This window comes from Pseudophryne corroboree, chromosome 10 (genome assembly GCF_028390025.1).
Source record: "Pseudophryne corroboree isolate aPseCor3 chromosome 10, aPseCor3.hap2, whole genome shotgun sequence".
Classification (NCBI taxonomy): Eukaryota; Metazoa; Chordata; class Amphibia; order Anura; family Myobatrachidae; genus Pseudophryne; species Pseudophryne corroboree.
Window position 1 is genome coordinate 378,471,609 of NC_086453.1, and position 20,981 is coordinate 378,492,589.

The following is a 20,981-nucleotide window of genomic DNA, read 5'->3' on the forward strand; positions in this document are numbered from 1 at the left end:
ACCGGCGTTATACTCCTGGGGCACCTATCCCACTGAGGCTGATGTAGGTACACCTGCGGTAGGTACGTGTGACAGTGACCGGTGTTACACTATTGGGGCACCTACTGTATCACACTGAGGCTGATGTAGGTACACCTGCGGTAGGTATGTGTGACAGTGACCGGCGTTATACTCCTGGGGCACCTATCCCACTGAGGCTGATGTAGGTACACCTGCGGTAGGTATGTGTGACAGTGACCGGCGTTATACTCCTGGGGCACCTATCCCACTGAGGCTGATGTAGGTACACCTGCGGTAGGTATGTGTGACAGTGACCGGCGTTACACTACTGGGGCACCTATCACACTGAGGCTGATGTAGGTACACCTGCGGTAGGTACGTGTGACAGTGACCGGCGTTACACTCCTGGGGCACCTATCACACTGAGGCTGATGTAGGTACACCTGCGGTAGGTACGTGTGACAGTGACCGGCATTACACTATTGGGGCACCTATCACACTGAGGCTGATGTAGGTACACCTGCGGTAGGTATGTGACAGTGACCGGCATTACACTACTGGGGCACCTATCACACTGAGGCTGATGTAGGTACACCTGCGGTAAGTACGTGTGACAGTGACCGGCATTACACAACTGGGGCACCTATCACACTGAGGCTGATGTAGGTACACCTGCGGTAGGTACTTGTGACAGTGACCGGCATTACACTATTGGGGCACCTATCACACTGAGGCTGATGTAGGTACACCTGTGGTAGGTACGTGTGACAGTGACCGGCGTTACACTACTGGGGCACCTATCCCACTGAGGCTGATGTAGGTACACCTGCGGTAGGTACGTGTGACAGTGACCGGCGTTACACTCCTGGGGCACCTATCACACTGAGGCTGATGTAGGTACACCTGCGGTAGGTACGTGTGACAGTGACCGGCATTACACTATTGGGGCACCTATCACACTGAGGCTGATGTAGGTACACCTGCGGTAGGTACGTGTGACAGTGACCGGCGTTACACTCCTGGGGCAACCTATCCCACTAAGGCTGATGTAGGTACACCTGCGGTAGGTACGTGTGACAGTGACCGGCGTTACACTACTGGGGCACCTATCCCACTGAGGCTGATGTAGGTACACCTGCGGTAGGTACGTGTGACAGTGACCGGCGTTACACTACTGGGGCACCTATCACACTGAGGCTGATGTAGGTACACCTGCGGTAGGTATGTGTGACAGTGACCGGCGTTACACTCCTGGGGCACCTATCCCACTAAGGCTGATGTAGGTACACCTGCGGTAGGTACGTGTGACAGTGACCGGCATTACACTATTGGGGGCACCTATCACACTGAGGCTGATGTAGGTACACCTGCGGTAGGTACGTGTGACAGTGACCGGCATTACACTATTGGGGCACCTATCACACTGAGGCTGATGTAGGTACACCTGCGGTAGGTACGTGTGACAGTGACCGGCGTTACACTACTGGGGCACCTATCCCACTGAGGCTGATGTAGGTACACCTGCGGTAGGTACGTGTGACAGTGACCGGCGTTACACTACTGGGGCACCTATCACACTGAGGCTGATGTAGGTACACCTGCGGTAGGTACGTGTGACAGTGACCGGCATTACACTATTGGGGCACCTATCCCACTGAGGCTGATGTAGGTACACCTGCGGTAGGTACGTGTGACAGTGACCGGCGTTACACTACTGGGGCACCTATCACACTGAGGCTGATGTAGGTACACTGTGGTAGGTACGTGTGACAATGACCGGCATTACACTATTGGGGCACCTATCACACTGAGGCTGATGTAGGTACACCTGTGGTAGGTACGTGTGACAGTGCCGGCGTTACACTACTGGGGCACCTATCACACTGAGGCTGATGTAGGTACACCTGCGGTAGGTACGTGTGACAGTGACCGGTGTTACACTATTGGGGCACCTATCACACTGAGGCTGATGTAGGTACACCTGTGGTAGGTACGTGTGACAATGACCGGCATTACACTATTGGGGCACCTATCACACTGAGGCTGATGTAGGTACACCTGTGGTAGGTACGTGTGACAGTGACCGGCATTACACTATTGGGGCACCTATCACACTGAGGCTGATGTAGGTACACCTGCGGTAGGTACGTGTGACAGTGACCGGCGTTATACTCCTGGGGCACCTATCCCACTGAGGCTGATGTAGGTACACCTGCGGTAGGTACGTGTGACAGTGACCGGTGTTACACTACTGGGGCACCTATCACACTGAGGCTGATGTAGGTACACCTGCGGTAAGTACGTGTGACAGTGACCGGCATTACACAACTGGGGCACCTATCACACTGAGGCTGATGTAGGTACACCTGCGGTAGGTACGTGTGACAGTGACCGGCGTTACACTATTGGGGCACCTATCACGCTGAGGCTGATGTAGGTACACCTGTGGTAGGTACGTGTGACAGTGACCGGCGTTACACTCCTGGGGCACCTATCACACTGAGGCTGATGTAGGTACACCTGCGGTAGGTACGTGTGACAGTGACCGGCATTACACTATTGGGGCACCTATCACACTGAGGCTGATGTAGGTACACCTGTGGTAGGTACGTGTGACAGTGACCGGCGTTACACTACTGGGGCACCTATCACACTGAGGCTGATGTAGGTACACCTGCGGTAGGTACGTGTGACAGTGACCGGCATTACACTACTGCGGCACCTATCACACTGAGGCTGATGTAGGTACACCTGCGGTAGGTACGTGTGACAGTGACCGGCATTACACTACTGGGGCACCTATCACACTGAGGCTGATGTAGGTACACCTGCGGTAGGTACGTGTGACAGTGACCGGCATTACACTACTGCGGCACCTATCACACTGAGGCTGATGTAGGTACACCTGCGGTAGGTATGTGTGACAGTGACCGGCGTTACACTCCTGGGGCACCTATCACACTGAGGCTGATGTAGGTACACCTGCGGTAGGTACGTGTGACAGTGACCGGCATTACACTATTGGGGCACCTATCACACTGAGGCTGATGTAGGTACACCTGTGGTAGGTACGTGTGACAGTGACCGGCGTTACACTACTGGGGCACCTATCACACTGAGGCTGATGTAGGTACACCTGCGGTAGGTACGTGTGACAGTGACCGGCATTACACTACTGCGGCACCTATCACACTGAGGCTGATGTAGGTACACCTGCGGTAGGTATGTGTGACAGTGACCGGCATTACACTACTGGGGCACCTATCACACTGAGGCTGATGTAGGTACACCTGCGGTAGGTATGTGTGACAGTGACCGGCGTTACACTACTGGGGCACCTATCACACTGAGGCTGATGTAGGTACACCTGTGGTAGGTACGTGTGACAGTGACCGGCGTTACACTACTGGGGCACCTATCACACTGAGGCTGATGTAGGTACACCTGCGGTAGGTACGTGTGACAGTGACCGGCATTACACTATTGGGGCACCTATCACACTGAGGCTGATGTAGGTACACCTGCGGTAGGTACGTGTGACAGTGACCGGCGTTACACTCCTGGGGCACCTATCCCATTGAGGCTGATGTAGGTACACCTGTGGTAGGTACATGTGACAGTGACCGGCATTACACTATTGGGGCACCTATCACACACAGGCTGATGTAGGTACACCTGCGGTAGGTATGTGTGACAGTGACCGGCATTACACTATTGGGGCACCTATCACACACAGGCTGATGTAGGTACACCTGCGGTAGGTATGTGTGACAGTGACCAGCATTACACTACTGGGGCACCTATCACACTGAGGCTGATGTAGGTACACCTGCGGTAGGTACATGTGACAGTGACCGGCATTACACTACTGGGGCACCTATCACACTGAGGCTGATGTAGGTACACCTGCGGTAGGTACGTTTGACAGTGACCGGCATTACACTACTGGGGCACCTATCACACTGACCTGCGGTAGGTACGTGTGACAGTGACCGGCATTACACTACTGGGGCACCTATCACACTGAGGCTGATGTAGGTACACCTGCGGTAGGTACGTGTGACAGTGACCGGCGTTATACTCCTGGGGCACCTATCCCACTGAGGCTGATGTAGGTACACCTGCGGTAGGTACGTGTGACAGTGACCGGCGTTACACTATTGGGGCACCTATCACACTGAGGCTGATGTAGGTACACCTGCGGTAGGTACGTGTGACAGTGACCGGCATTACACTATTGGGGCACCTATCCCACTGAGGCTGATGTAGGTACACCTGCGGTAGGTACGTGTGACAGTGACCGGCATTACACTATTGGGGCACCTATCACACTGAGGCTGATGTAGGTACACCTGCGGTAGGTACGTGTGACAGTGACCGGCATTACACTACTGGGGCACCTATCACACTGAGGCTGATGTAGGTACACCTGCGGTAGGTACGTGTGACAGTGACCGGCGTTACACTATTGGGGCACCTATCACACTGAGGCTGATGTAGGTACACCTGCGGTAGGTACGTGTGACAGTGACCGGCATTACACTATTGGGGCACCTATCCCACTGAGGCTGATGTAGGTACACCTGCGGTAGGTACGTGTGACAGTGACCGGCGTTACACTCCTGGGGCACCTATCCCACTGAGGCTGATGTAGGTACACCTGCGGTAGGTACGTGTGACAGTGACCGGCATTACACTATTGGGGCACCTATCACACACAGGCTGATGTAGGTACACCTGCGGTAGGTATGTGTGACAGTGACCGGCATTACACAACTGGGGCACCTATCACACTGAGGCTGATGTAGGTACACCTGCGGTAGGTACGTGTGACAGTGACCGGTGTTACACTATTGGGGCACCTATCACACTGAGGCTGATGTAGGTACACCTGCGGTAGGTACGTGTGACAGTGACCGGCATTACACAACTGGGGCACCTATCACACACAGGCTGATGTAGGTACACCTGCGGTAGGTACGTGTGACAGTGACCGGCGTTACACTCCTGGGGCACCTATCACACACAGGCTGATGTAGGTACACCTGCGGTAGGTACGTGTGACAGTGACCGGCATTACACTATTGGGGCACCTATCCCACTGAGGCTGATGTAGGTACACCTGCGGTAGGTACGTGTGACAGTGACCGGCGTTACACTCCTGGGGCACCTATCCCACTGAGGCTGATGTAGGTACACCTGCGGTAGGTACGTGTGACAGTGACCGGCATTACACTATTGGGGCACCTATCACACACAGGCTGATGTAGGTACACCTGCGGTAGGTATGTGTGACAGTGACCGGCATTACACAACTGGGGCACCTATCACACTGAGGCTGATGTAGGTACACCTGCGGTAGGTACGTGTGACAGTGACCGGTGTTACACTATTGGGGCACCTATCACACTGAGGCTGATGTAGGTACACCTGTGGTAGGTACGTGTGACAGTGACCGGCGTTACACTATTGGGGCACCTATCACACTGAGACTGATGTAGGTACACCTGCGGTAGGTACGTTAGACAGTGACCGGCATTACACTACTGGGGCACCTATCACACTGAGACTGATGTAGGTACACCTGCGGTAGGTATGTGTGACAGTGACCGGCGTTACACTCCTGGGGCACCTATCACACTGAGGCTGATGTAGGTACACCTGCGGTAGGTACGTGTGACAGTGACCGGCGTTACACTACTGGGGCACCTATCCCACTGAGGCTGATGTAGGTACACCTGCGGTAGGTATGTGTGACAGTGACCGGCGTTACACTACTGGGGCACCTATCACACTGAGGCTGATGTAGGTACACCTGCGGTAGGTACGTGTGACAGTGACCGGCGTTACACTCCTAGGGCACCTATCACACTGAGGCTGATGTAGGTACACCTGCGGTAGGTACGTGTGACAGTGACCGGCGTTACACTATTGGGGCACCTATCACACTGAGGCTGATGTAGGTACACCTGCGGTAGGTACGTGTGACAGTGACCGGCGTTACACTACTGGGGCACCTATCCCACTGAGGCTGATCTAGGTACACCTGCGGTAGGTACGTGTGACAGTGACCGGCGTTATACTCCTGGGGCACCTATCCCACTGAGGCAGATGTAGGTACACCTGCGGTAGGTACGTGTGACAGTGACCGGCGTTACACTACTGGGGCACCTATCACACTGAGGCTGATGTAGGTACACCTGTGGTAGGTACGTGTGACAGTGACCGGCGTTACACTACTGGGGCACCTATCACACTGAGGCTGATGTAGGTACACCTGCGGTAGGTACGTGTGACAGTGACCGGCGTTATACTCCTGGGGCACCTATCACACTGAGGCTGATGTAGGTACACCTGCGGTAGGTACGTGTGACAGTGACCGGCATTACACTATTGGGGCACCTATCACACTGAGGCTGATGTAGGTACACCTGCGGTAGGTACGTGTGACAGTGACCGGCGTTACACTACTGGGGCACCTATTACACTGAGGCTGATGTAGGTACACCTGCGGTAGGTACGTGTGACAGTGACCGGCATTACACTATTGGGGCACCTATCCCACTGAGGCTGATGTAGGTACACCTGCGGTAGGTATGTGTGACAGTGACCGGCGTTACACTATTGGGGCACCTATCACACTGAGGCTGATGTAGGTACACCTGTGGTAGGTACGTGTGACAGTGACCGGCGTTACACTCCTGGGGCACCTATCCCACTGAGGCTGATGTAGGTACACCTGTGGTAGGTACGTGTGACAGTGACCGGCGTTACACTCCTGGGGCACCTATCACACACATGCTGATGTAGGTACACCTGCGGTAGGTATGTGTGACAGTGACCGGCGTTACACTATTGGGGCACCTATCACACTGAGGCTGATGTAGGTACACCTGCGGTAGGTATGTGTGACAGTGACCGGCATTACACTATTGGGGCACCTATCACACTGAGGCTGATGTAGGTACACCTGCGGTAGGTATGTGTGACAGTGACCGGCATTACACTATTGGGGCACCTATCACACTGAGGCTGATGTAGGTACACCTGCGGTAGGTATGTGTGACAGTGACCGGCATTACACTACTGGGGCACCTATCCCACTGAGGCTGATGTAGGTACACCTGTGGTAGGTACGTGTGACAGTGACCGGCATTACACTATTGGGGCACCTATCACACACAGGCTGATGTAGGTACACCTGTGGTAAGTACGTGTGACAGTGACCGGCATTACACTATTGGGGCACCTATCACACTGAGGCTGATGTAGGTACACCTGCGGTAAGTACGTGTGACAGTGACCGGCATTACACAACTGGGGCACCTATCACACTGAGGCTGATGTAGGTACACTTGCGGTAGGTACGTGTGACAGTGACCGGCGTTACACTATTGGGGCACCTATCACACTGAGGCTGATGTAGGTACACCTGTGGTAGGTACATGTGACAGTGACTGGCATTACACTATTGGGGCACCTATCACACTGAGGCTGATGTAGGTACACCTGCGGTAGGTACGTGTGACAGTGACCGGCATTACACTCCTGGGGCACCTATCACACTGAGGCTGATGTAGGTACACCTGTGGTAGGTACATGTGACAGTGACCGGCGTTATACTCCTGGGGCACCTATCACACTGAGGCTGATGTAGGTACACCTGCGGTAGGTACGTGTGACAGTGACCGGCGTTACACTATTGGGGCACCTATCACACTGAGGCTGATGTAGGTACACCTGCGGTAGGTACGTGTGACAGTGACCGGCATTACACTACTGGGGCACCTATCACACTGAGGCTGATGTAGGTACACCTGCGGTAGGTACGTGTGACAGTGACCGGCATTACACTATTGGGGCACCTATCACACTGAGGCTGATGTAGGTACACCTGTGGTAAGTACGTGTGACAGTGACCGGCATTACACTATTGGGGCACCTATCACACACAGGCTGATGTAGGTACACCTGCGGTAGGTATGTGTGACAGTGACCGGCGTTACACTATTGGGGCACCTATCACACTGAGGCTGATGTAGGTACACCTGCGGTAGGTACGTGTGACAGTGACCGGCGTTACACTATTGGGGCACCTATCACACTGAGGCTGATGTAGGTACACCTGCGGTAGGTATGTGTGACAGTGACCGGCATTACACTACTGGGGCACCTATCACACTGAGGCTGATGTAGGTACACCTGCGGTAGGTACGTGTGACAGTGACCGGCGTTACACTACTGGGGCACCTATCACACTGAGGCTGATGTAGGTACACCTGTGGTAGGTACGTGTGACAGTGACCGGCGTTACACTACTGGGGCACCTATCACACTAAGGCTGATGTAAGTACACCTGTGGTAGGTACGTGTGACAGTGACCGGCGTTACACTACTGGGGCACCTATCACACTGAGGCTGATGTAGGTACACCTGTGGTAGGTACGTGTGACAGTGACCGGCATTACACTATTGGGGCACCTATCACACTGAGGCTGATGTAGGTACACATGTGGTAGGTACGTGTGACAGTGATCGGCGTTACACTCCTGGGGCACCTATCCCACTGAGGCTGATGTAGGTACACCTGTGGTAGGTATGTGTGACAGTGACCGGCATTACACTATTGGGGCACCTATCACACTGAGGCTGATGTAGGTACACCTGCGGTAGGTACGTGTGACAGTGACCGGCATTACACTATTGGAGCACCTATCACACTGAGGCTGATGTAGGTACACCTGTGGTAGGTACGTGTGACAGTGATCGGCGTTACACTCCTGGGGCACCTATCCCACTGAGGCTGATGTAGGTACACCTGCGGTAGGTACGTGTGACAGTGACCGGCGTTACACTACTGGGGCACCTATCACACTGAGGCTGATGTAGGTACACCTGCGGTAGGTACGTGTGACAGTGACCGGCGTTACACTACTGGGGCACCTATCACACTGAGGCTGATGTAGGTACACCTGCGGTAGGTACGTGTGACAGTGACTGGCATTACACTATTGGGGCACATATCCCACTGAGGCTGATGTAGGTACACCTGCGGTAGGTACGTGTGACAGTGACTGGCATTACACTACTGGGGCACCTATCACACTGAGGCTGATGTAGGTACACCTGCGGTAGGTATGTGTGACAGTGACCGGCATTACACTATTGGGGCACCTATCCCACTGAGGCTGATGTAGGTACACCTGCGGTAGGTATGTGTGACAGTGACCGGCATTACACTATTGGGGCACCTATCCCACTGAGGCTGATGTAGGTACACCTGCGGTAGGTATGTGTGACAGTGACCGGCATTACACTATTGGGGCACCTATCCCACTGAGGCTGATGTAGGTACACCTGCGGTAAGTATGTGTGACAGTGACCGGCATTACACTCCTGGGGCACCTATCACACTGAGGCTGATGTAGGTACACCTGCGGTAGGTACGTGTGACAGTGACCGGCATTACACTACTGGGGCACCTATTCCACTGAGGCTGATGTAGGTACACCTGCGGTAGGTATGTGTGACAGTGACCGGCGTTACACTATTGGGGCACCTATCCCACTGAGGCTGATGTAGGTACACCTGCGGTAGGTACGTGTGACAGTGACCGGCATTACACTACTGGGGCACCTATCACACACAGGGTGATGTAGGTACACCTGCGGTAGGTATGTGTGACAGTGACCGGCGTTACACTATTGGGGCACCTATCCCACTGAGGCTGATGTAGGTACACCTGCGGTAGGTACGTGTGACAGTGACCGGCATTACACTACTGGGGCACCTATCACACACAGGCTGATGTAGGTACACCTGCGGTAGGTGACAGTGACCGGCATTACACTATTGGGGCACCTATCCCACTGAGGCTGATGTAGGTACACCTGCGGTAGGTATGTGTGACAGTGACCGGCATTACACTACTGGGGCACCTATCACACTGAGGCTGATGTAGGTACACCTGCGGTAGGTACGTGTGACAGTGACCGGCATTACACTCCTGGGGCACCTATCCCACTGAGGCTGATGTAGGTACACCTGCGGTAGGTATGTGACAGTGACCGGCATTACACTACTGGGGCACCTATCACACTGAGGCTGATGTAGGTACACCTGTGGTAAGTACGTGTGACAGTGACCGGCGTTACACTACTGGGGCACCTATCACACACAGGCTGATGTAGGTACACCTGCGGTAGGTACGTGTGACAGTGACCGGCATTACACTCCTGGGGCACCTATCACACACAGGCTGATGTAGGTACACCTGTGGTAGGTACGTGTGACAGTGACCGGCATTACACTACTGGGGCACCTATCACACTGAGGCTGATGTAGGTACACCTGCGGTAGGTATGTGTGACAGTGACCGGCATTACACTCCTGGGGCACCTATCCCACTGAGGCTGATGTAGGTACACCTGCGGTAGGTATGTGTGACAGTGACCGGCATTACACTACTGGGGCACCTATCACACACAGGCTGATGTAGGTACACCTGCGGTAGGTACGTGTGACAGTGACCGGCATTACACTACTGGGGCACCTATCCCACTGAGGCTGATGTAGGTACACCTGCGGTAGGTACGTGTGACAGTGACCGGCGTTACACTACTGGGGCACCTATCACACTGAGGCTGATGTAGGTACACCTGCGGTAGGTACGTGTGACAGTGACCGGCATTACACTACTGGGGCACCTATCACACTGAGGCTGATGTAGGTACACCTGCGGTAGGTACGTGTGACAGTGACCGGCGTTACACTACTGGGGCACCTATCACACACAGGCTGATGTAGGTACACCTGCGGTAGGTACGTGTGACAGTGACCGGCGTTACACTCCTGGGGCACCTATCCCACTGAGGCTGATGTAGGTACACCTGCGGTAGGTACGTGTGACAGTGACCGGCATTACACTACTGGGCCACCTATCACACACAGGCTGATGTAGGTACACCTGCGGTAGGTACGTGTGACAGTGACCGGCGTTACACTACTGGGGCACCTATCACACTGAGGCTGATGTAGGTACACCTGTGGTAGGTACGTGTGACAGTGACCGGCATTACACTACTGGGGCACCTATCACACTGAGGCTGATGTAGGTACACCTGCGGTAGGTACGTGTGACAGTGACCGGCATTACACTCCTGGGGCACCTATCCCACTGAGGCTGATGTAGGTACACCTGTGGTAAGTACGTGTGACAGTGACCGGCATTACACTCCTGGGGCACCTATCCCACTGAGGCTGATGTAGGTACACCTGCGGTAGGTACGTGTGACAGTGACCGGTGTTACACTACTGGGGCACCTATCACACTGAGGCTGATGTAGGTACACCTGTGGTAGGTACGTGTGACAGTGACCGGTGTTACACTACTGGGGCACCTATCACACTGAGGCTGATGTAGGTACACCTGCGGTAGGTATGTGTGACAGTGACCGGCGTTACACTACTGGGGCACCTATCACACTGAGGCTGATGTAGGTACACCTGCGGTAGGTACGTGTGACAGTGACCGGCATTACACTCCTGGGGCACCTATCCCACTGAGGCTGATGTAGGTACACCTGCGGTAGGTACGTGTGACAGTGACCGGCGTTACACTACTGGGGCACCTATCACACACAGGCTGATGTAGGTACACCTGCGGTAGGTACGTGTGACAGTGACCGGCATTACACTACTGGGGCACCTATCACACTGAGGCTGATGTAGGTACACCTGCGGTAGGTACGTCTGACAGTGACCGGCGTTACACTCCTGGGGCACCTATCACACTGAGGCTGATGTAGGTACACCTGCGGTAGGTATGTGTGACAGTGACCGGCGTTATACTCCTGGGGCACCTATCACACTGAGGCTGATGTAGGTACACCTGCGGTAGGTACGTGTGACAGTGACCGGCATTACACTACTGGGGCACCTATCACACACAGGCTGATGTAGGTACACCTGCGGTAGGTACGTGTGACAGTGACCGGCATTACACTCCTGGGGCACCTATCCCACTGAGGCTGATGTAGGTACACCTGCGGTAGGTATGTGTGACAGTGACCGGCATTACACTACTGGGGCACCTATCACACTGAGGCTGATGTAGGTACACCTGTGGTAAGTACGTGTGACAGTGACCGGCGTTACACTACTGGGGCACCTATCACACTGAGGCTGATGTAGGTACACCTGCGGTAGGTACGTGTGACAGTGACCGGCATTACACTACTGGGGCACCTATCACACACAGGCTGATGTAGGTACACCTGCGGTAGGTACGTGTGACAGTGACCGGCATTACACTCCTGGGGCACCTATCACACACAGGCTGATGTAGGTACACCTGTGGTAGGTACGTGTGACAGTGACCGGCATTACACTACTGGGGCACCTATCACACTGAGGCTGATGTAGGTACACCTGCGGTAGGTACGTCTGACAGTGACCGGCGTTACACTCCTGGGGCACCTATCACACTGAGGCTGATGTAGGTACACCTGCGGTAGGTATGTGTGACAGTGACCGGCATTACACTACTGGGGCACCTATCCCACTGAGGCTGATGTAGGTACACCTGCGGTAGGTACGTGTGACAGTGACCGGCATTACACTACTGGGGCACCTATCACACTGAGGCTGATGTAGGTACACCTGCGGTAGGTACGTGTGACAGTGACCGGCATTACACTACTGGGGCACCTATCACACTGAGGCTGATGTAGGTACACCTGCGGTAGGTATGTGTGACAGTGACCGGCGTTACACTACTGGGGCACCTATCACACTGAGGCTGATGTAGGTACGCCTGCGGTAGGTACGTGTGACAGTGACCGGCGTTATACTCCTGGGGCACCTATCCCACTGAGGCTGATGTAGGTACACCTGCGGTAGGTATGTGTGACAGTGACCGGCATTACACTACTGGGGCACCTATCACACTGAGGCTGATGTAGGTACACCTGCGGTAGGTATGTGTGACAGTGACCGGCGTTACACTACTGGGGCACCTATCCCACTGAGGCTGATGTAGGTACACCTGCGGTAGGTACGTGTGACAGTGACCGGCGTTACACTACTGGGGCACCTATCACACTGAGGCTGATGTAGGTACACCTGCGGTAGGTATGTGTGACAGTGACCGGCATTACACTACTGGGGCACCTATCACACTGAGGCTGATGTAGGTACACCTGCGGTAGGTACGTGTGACAGTGACCGGCGTTACACTACTGGGGCACCTATCACACTGAGGCTGATGTAGGTACACCTGCGGTAGGTATGTGTGACAGTGACCGGCATTTCACTACTGGGGCACCTATCACACTGAGGCTGATGTAGGTACACCTGCGGTAGGTACGTGTGACAGTGACCGGCATTACACTACTGGGGCACCTATCACACTGAGGCTGATGTAGGTACACCTGCGGTAGGTACGTGTGACAGTGACCGGCGTTATACTCCTGGGGCACCTATCACACTGAGGCCCAAATTAATTAAGCCTTAAAAAGTGATAAAGTGGAGAAGAATAAGGGGTATATTTAATAACTGTCGGAAGCTGCCATCTTGTCGGAAAGATGGCAGCTTCCGACAGTTTTAGGTTGGAAGGGGTTCCGACCTATTCATTACGCCCCCATTTTTCCCGACAAGTCGGGAAACCCGGCTTGTCGGAATGCACGCTGATCGGCGGCTGAAGCCGCCGATCAGCCTGCATTGTCAGAAGCAGGGCCAAACCCAACAGGTTTTAGCTCCGTCTGCTCCTCTCCTTCCCCCGTACGCTCCGTCTCCTCCGCAGCTCTCCCCGCTTCTCCCCCCACCACCGCAGACATCTCCCCCCCCCGGCGCCGCTGACAGCTCCCCCCCCCCCCCCCCCCCCGGTCCCACTGACAGCTCCCCACGCTGCCGCCGTCAGCGCATCCGCTGGCAGCAGCAGCAGGACAGGACACTGGGAACGGCCAAATCCGACAGTCGGATTTGGCCGCTCTTTGAATAGGGGTTGTCGGGTCCATTCCAACAACTGCATGTCGGAATGGACCCAACTCTTATTGAATATACCTCTAAGAGTGATAAATGAGCAGCCAGATTGGTAATGGTTCTAGAGCACACAGAACACCGTCCTTATCTCATCGGATCTGGTAAATAGAGAAATGTCAGCTCTGTGACTGCAGGGATAAGCTTCTGTGTGATCAAGACTTTTGGGTGCAGAAATTTCTGTACAGGCCGCCCACCAATGTCACCCTGGAATTCAGGTCTTTGTCAGGCAAATACTGGATTGTAGATATAGTACCACGTAAAGCGCTGTGTCACGCTCTCCCAGGAATAGACATTGTATGTATTGTACTATACTGTTTATCATGTTATCAAATATCAACTGTGTTATTCCGTTTGAGACCTACAGAGACATTACAGTTACAATACTGAATATTACTGTTTATGTGTGACCATGGCTTTGTACAAATATATACTTATAGCCCCGAGGAGACTGGCAGACCATGTGAGGTAGGTGCACCTCCTGGTATGGGGTGACTGGCAGACCATGTGAGGTAGGTGCACCTCCTGGTACAGGGCGACTGCCATAAAGTGCAGGGTAGGTGCACCTCCTGGTATGGGGAGACTGGCATACAGTGCAGGGCAGGTGCACCTCCTGGTATGGGGAGACTGGCAGACAGTGCGGGGCAGGTGCACCTCCTGGTATGGGGAGAATGGGATACAGTGCGGTGTAGATGCACCTCCTGGTATGGGGAGACTGGCATACAGTGCAGGGCAGGTGCACCTCCTGGTATGGAGTGACTGGCAGACAGTGTGAGCTAGGGCACCTCCTGGTATGGGGAGACTGGCAGACAGTGCAGGGCAGGTGCACCTCCTGGTATGGGGAGACTGGCATACAGTGCAGGGCAGGTGCCCCTCCTGGTATGGAGTGATTGGCAGACAGTGCAAGGTAGGGCACCTCCTGGTATGGGGTGACTGGCAGACAGTGCAGGGCAGGTGCCCCTCCTGGTATGGGGTGACTGGCAGATGGTGCAGGGTAGGTGCTCCTCCTGGTATGGGGTGACTATCAGACAGTGCAGGGCAGGTGCACCTCCTGCTATGGGGTGACTGGCAGATAGTGCGGGGCAGGTGCACCTCCTGGTATGGGGTGACTGGCAGACAGTGCGAAGTAGGGCACCTCTTATTGAATATACCCCTAAGAGTGATAAATGAGCAGCCAGATTGGTAATGGTTCTAGAGCACACAGAACACCGTCCTTATCTCATCGGATCTGGTAAATAGAGAAATGTCAGCTCTGTGACTGCAGGGATAAGCTTCTGTGTGAACAAGACTTTTGGGTGCAGAAATTTCTGTACAGGCCGCCCACCAATGTCACCCTGGAATTCAGGTCTTTGTCAGGCAAATACTGGATTGTAGATATAGTACCACGTAAAGCGCTGTGTCACGCTCTCCCAGGAATAGACATTGTATGTATTGTACTATACTGTTTATCATGTTATCAAATATCAACTGTGTTATTCCGTCTGAGACCTACAGAGACATTACAGTTACAATACTGAATATTACTGTTTATGTGTGACCATGGCTTTGTACAAATATATACTTATAGCCCCGAGAAGACTGGCAGACCATGTGAGGTAGGTGCACCTCCTGGTATGGGGTGACTGGCAGACCATGTGAGGTAGGTGCACCTCCTGGTACAGGGCGACTGGCATAAAGTGCGGGGTAGGTGCACCTCCTGGTATGGGGAGACTGGCATACAGTGCAGGGCAGGTGCACCTCCTGGTATGGGGAGACTGGCAGACAGTGCAGGGCAGGTGCACCTCCTGGTATGGAGTGACTGGCAGACAGTGCAGGGCAGGTGCACCTCCTGGTATGGGGAGACTGGCATACAGTGCAGGGCAGGTGCATCTCCTGGTATGGGGGGACTGGCATACAGTGCAGGGCAGGTGCACCTCCTGGTATGGGGAGACTGGCATACAGTGCAGGGCAGGTGCACCTCCTGGTATGGGGAGACTGGCACCTCCTGGTATGGGTGGACTGGCATACAGTGCAGGGCAGGTGCACCTCCTGGTATGGGGAGACTGGCAGACAGTGCAGGGCAGGTGCACCTCCTGGTATGGGTGGACTTGCAGACAGTGCAGGGCAGGTGCACCTCCTGGTATGGGTGGACTGGCAGACAGTGCAGGCCAGGTGGACCTCCTGGTAATTACCTCTGCACCAGAGTCTGGCAGGGAGGGTGTAACAGAATTTAGATAGCTCAGGTCCCCTCATCTCAGGCTCTGGAGGTGTAGAGTGGGCAGGTGCCCCTGCAGGTGTAGCTGACACAGGTTAAGTAGTGCACAAATGCTATTCTTATGAAGAATGGACCCTGGACCATCTCCCATGGTAAAGTAATCACACAGTTTATTTACATCTCTCCTGCGCCATTGCTGTACATATCACGTTAGTCTATTAAGGTGGTCTCAAGAGCTGACATTCTCTCTGACACTCTAAATTCCGTTACCCCCTCCCTGCCATACTCTGTTCTTTCTCCCCTCCCTCTCCGTACACACTTGCCGCTGGTAATGGTCGCCCACACTAACACTAGGACATCATGTGCGGTGACGGTGTCCGGGGGAATGGCCGTGGTCTGTGACCGTCCCTGGGCCGTCATAGCACATTCTCAGCCATCTTTACTGATAAGCAAGTAATATAATTATTCAGAATCAATGCGATTATCCTTTATATCACCCTACTTACAGTATATAACTTGGCTGAAACATTTGTGTAGACCCACTGTGACTGATCTCTGCATTATACTAAAATACTGATCTCAGTTTATTATACACCATTAATACACTATACCCTCCCACGTGACTACATGATAATCCACAAGAAAGGTCATGTTGGGGTGTAGTGTCCTATGTCTGTATAGGGTGTAATAGATGTATTATGGTCATGGTCATTGGTCAGGTCATGTTGAGGGTGTAGTGTCCTATGTCTGTATAGGGTGTAATAGATGTATTATGGTCATGGCCAGTGGTCAGGTCATGTTGGGGTGTAGTGTCCTATGTCTGTATAGGGTGTAATAGATGTATTATGGTAATGGTCAGTGATCAGGTCATGTTGAGGGTGTAGTGTCCTATGTCTGTATAGGGTGTAATAGATGTATTATGGTCACGGCCAGTGGTCAGGTCCTGTTGAGGGTGTAGTGTCCTATGTCTGTATAGGGTGTAATAGATGTATTATGGTTACGGCCAGCGGTCAGGTCATGTTGGGGTGTAGTGTCCTATGCCTGTATAGGCTGTAATAGATGTATTATGGTCACGGCCAGTGGTCAGGTCATGTTGGGGGTGTAGTGTCCTATGTCTGTATAGGGTGTAATAGATGTATTATGGTAATGGTCAGTGGTCAGGTCATGTTGAGGGTGTAGTGTCCTATGTCTGTATAGGGTGTAATAGATGTATTATGGTCACGGCCAGTGGTCAGGTCATGTTGAGGGTGTAGTGTCCTATGTCTGTATAGGGTGTAATAGATGTATTATGGTCATGGTCAGGGGTCAGGTCATGTTGAGGGTGTAGTGTCCTATGTCTGCATAGGGTGTAATAGATGTATTATGGTCATGGTCAGTGGTCAGGTCATGTTGAGGGTGTAGTGTCCTATGTCTATATAGGGTGTAATAGATGTATTATGGTCATGGCCAGTGGTCAGGTCATGTTGGGGTGTAGTGTCCTATGTCTATGTAGGGTGTAATAGATGCATTATGGTCACGGACAGTGGTCAGGTCATGTTGGGGGTGTAGTGTCCTATGTCTGTATAGGGTGTAATAGATGTATTATGGTCATGGTCAGTGGTCAGGTCATGTTGGGGGTGTAGTGTCCTATGTCTGTATAGGGTGTAATAGATGTATTATGGCCAGTGGTCAGGTCATGTTGGGATGTAGTATCCTATGTCTGTATAGGGAGTAATAGATGTATTATGGTCATGGTCAGTGGTCAGGTCATGTTGGGGGTGTAGTGTCCTATGTCTGTATAGGGTGTAATAGATGTATTATGGTCACGGCCAGTGGTCAGGTCATGTTGGGAGTGTAGTGTCCTATGTTTGTATAGGGTGTAATAGATGTATTATGGTCATGGTCAGTGGTCAGGTCATGTTGGGGGTGTAGTGTCCTATGTCTGTATAGGGTGTGATAGATGTATTATGGTCACGGTCAGTGGTCAGGTCATGTTGGGGTGTAGTGTCCTATGTCTGTATAGGGTGTAATAGATGTATTATGGTCACGGCCAGGGGTCAGGTCATGTTGGGGGGTGTTATGGGTGGTATGCGGGAGTCTGTCTCACACTCTCTGGGATACAGGACAGTCTCTGGTAATTCAGAATCCTAGGTGACATTTTGGGAGAGGTAATAACATAAGTACCATTTCTATGTTGATAACTGTGTCTATTACACCTTGTGATTCTTTTATGTGAATGGCTTCTTATTTTATTATTGCATAGTCCATAACATACAAGGCACTGTTTTACATTTTATAAATACTTTGCTTTTTGAGACTATTGGGAAGAAAACAAATACAATATACTGTATATTTGTCTCACAGTTTAATAGGCTGGCGGAGACGAGAGACGCGGGTGTACTTCTTGAAATCCGGAGGCGTTGCGCAGCCGAAAAGATATCCGCTGCAGAATCCACCCTGCGATATCTCCAGCAACCTGACGCTGCAACCTCTCCTGCCCAGTCCGCCAGTGGTGGCCCGGACCCTGATGCCTAGATGATGCTGGCATAGGGGGTATGGCTGTAGCCAACATGTCCAAAAGGTGGTAGATTTGTCAGATCTTCTAAAGAGGACATGTGGAGGTGTTGCCATATTCACATTGTAGCTGTCATTTTATGGACCATACTAGAAAAATGATAGCTAATCTGATCGGTTGCTATTGGCAACTCCTCCTCTCTAGAAGGTTTTCCACTGTCCAAGGGGAAATGTATTTCTCTGCAGGTGTTTCTTACAGGTTTATGCTGCTGACACTAATGGAGCTATAGAAGTTGTGTGAGAAGTGTAACCTTTGTGTCACACTGATTGTGTTGGAGAAGTGACACCATCCGGGACTCTGTAACCCCCTGTACATGGACACGGGTACAGCTGTAATAGCTGCCGGGGGTTGTGTGCGATATTGTGGATCTGTGGAAAAAGAAGACTCTTGGCATGGATGCATTACTGACCCCTCCACGGACACTTGTCACACCTCTCCCAGGAACTCACACCTTGCGCTTCCTGATGTACTTATGTGCCCCATAAACTGTGCAGATAAGAGAGTTATTTGCAGGCTGCTGCTGACTGAACTCACATGTACCCGCACACAGGCCGTGGATGGAAAGCACCACAAACTTGTTCCGACAGGTCAAATAATGCCTCTGTTTATTGCTCCTTTTATTGGCTGTACAAATCGCTTACACTGTGGTATTATCAGGAAAAGGGACACGTTCCGGGAGTTGGGGTGTTATTGTCCAATTATTCCTCTGTTTCCCTGCACAGGGTTCAGGGCACATTTGATGAAGTGGGGTAGGTGAGCGCGCCTGTAGTTTCCTTCTGTCCTGTTGCTACCTGCAAAGCAAAGTGGACAGCGACCAATGGACTGTGGGGCTAATTCAGACCTGTTCGCTCGCTAGGGTTTTTTTTGCAGTCCTGCGTTCGCATAGTCGCCGCCCATAGGGGCGTGTATTTTCGCTGTGTAAGTGTGCGATCGCATGTGTAGCAGAGCGGTACAAACAGATCTTGTGCAGTGTCTGCGCAGCCCAGGACTTACTCAGCCGCTGCGATCACATCAGCCTGTCCGGTCCGGGAATTGACGTCCGACACCCTCCCTGCAAACGCCTGGAGACGCCTGCGTACTTCCAACCACTCCCTGAAAACGGTCAGTTGCCACCCACAAACGCCCTCTTCCTGTCAATCTCCTTGCGATCGCCCGTGTGAATGGATCCTTCGCACAAACCCATCGCTGAGCAGCGATCCGCTTTGTACCCGTGCGACGCACCTACGCATTGCGGTGCATACGCATGCGCAGTTCTGACCTGATTGCCCACTGTATGAAAACGCAGCCTAGCGCTCAGGTCTGAATTCGCCCCTGTATGTAGTATTGTGCGTGTTGCAGATTCTCCTTTGCAGTCATTAGAAAACGTTTATTTCATGATACAAGAACATGCCTATAAGTCACACTTCCAGCATCCTCCGGTACAAGTTATTTTAATTGCATCTTATCAAAGTCCATTTGTTTATTTGTTTTCAATGTACTATCACTGTAATGTGGAAATGCTCTCTGTTTATGTATCGTCAGATAACCTTTATGTGCCTGTACTTACCTACCTGCGCCTGTAAGTAAATATTTAGCTTTATTTTACTAGTTCCTATCTGTGTTTTTCTGCTTTGTAGCTTTATAAGGTATATTACACACTACACATAGTTCCCTTCTGGTTACAGTTGCGTGGAAGGCGGATAGTGCACCTTTGTTTGCAACAGTAACATAACAAACATTAACATAAGTTGCAGAGTGGAATGTATAACCAATGGATTAGTCCGCTACAGGTGGAACACATTTGCATTCCCAGTGGATAGTCTTTTTTTTTTCTTTGGCACAGGAAGTTTTATATACTGTATTTTAATATAAAGCTGGTTTTCATATTTCCAAGACACTGTCATATACAGTAGACAAATGTTACCTTTGCTAAATCACTCTGTAGAGCCGCAGACAGTACATTATTTCCTGGGGAGGGGGGAGGGGGGATTCCATTATTAGTGAAATATAGTTAACAAATAATAAATATGTGTAACCAAATATGATATCAGTTTCTTATATAGCGCAGCATGTTCCGTTGCACTTTACATTTGGAACAATAGTAATAGAACAAAACTAGGTAAAAACAGACAGACATAGAAGTAGGAGGGCCCTGCTCGCAAGCTTACACTCTATAGGGATCACCAATAATTACGATATACACGAGCAATGCTGCAC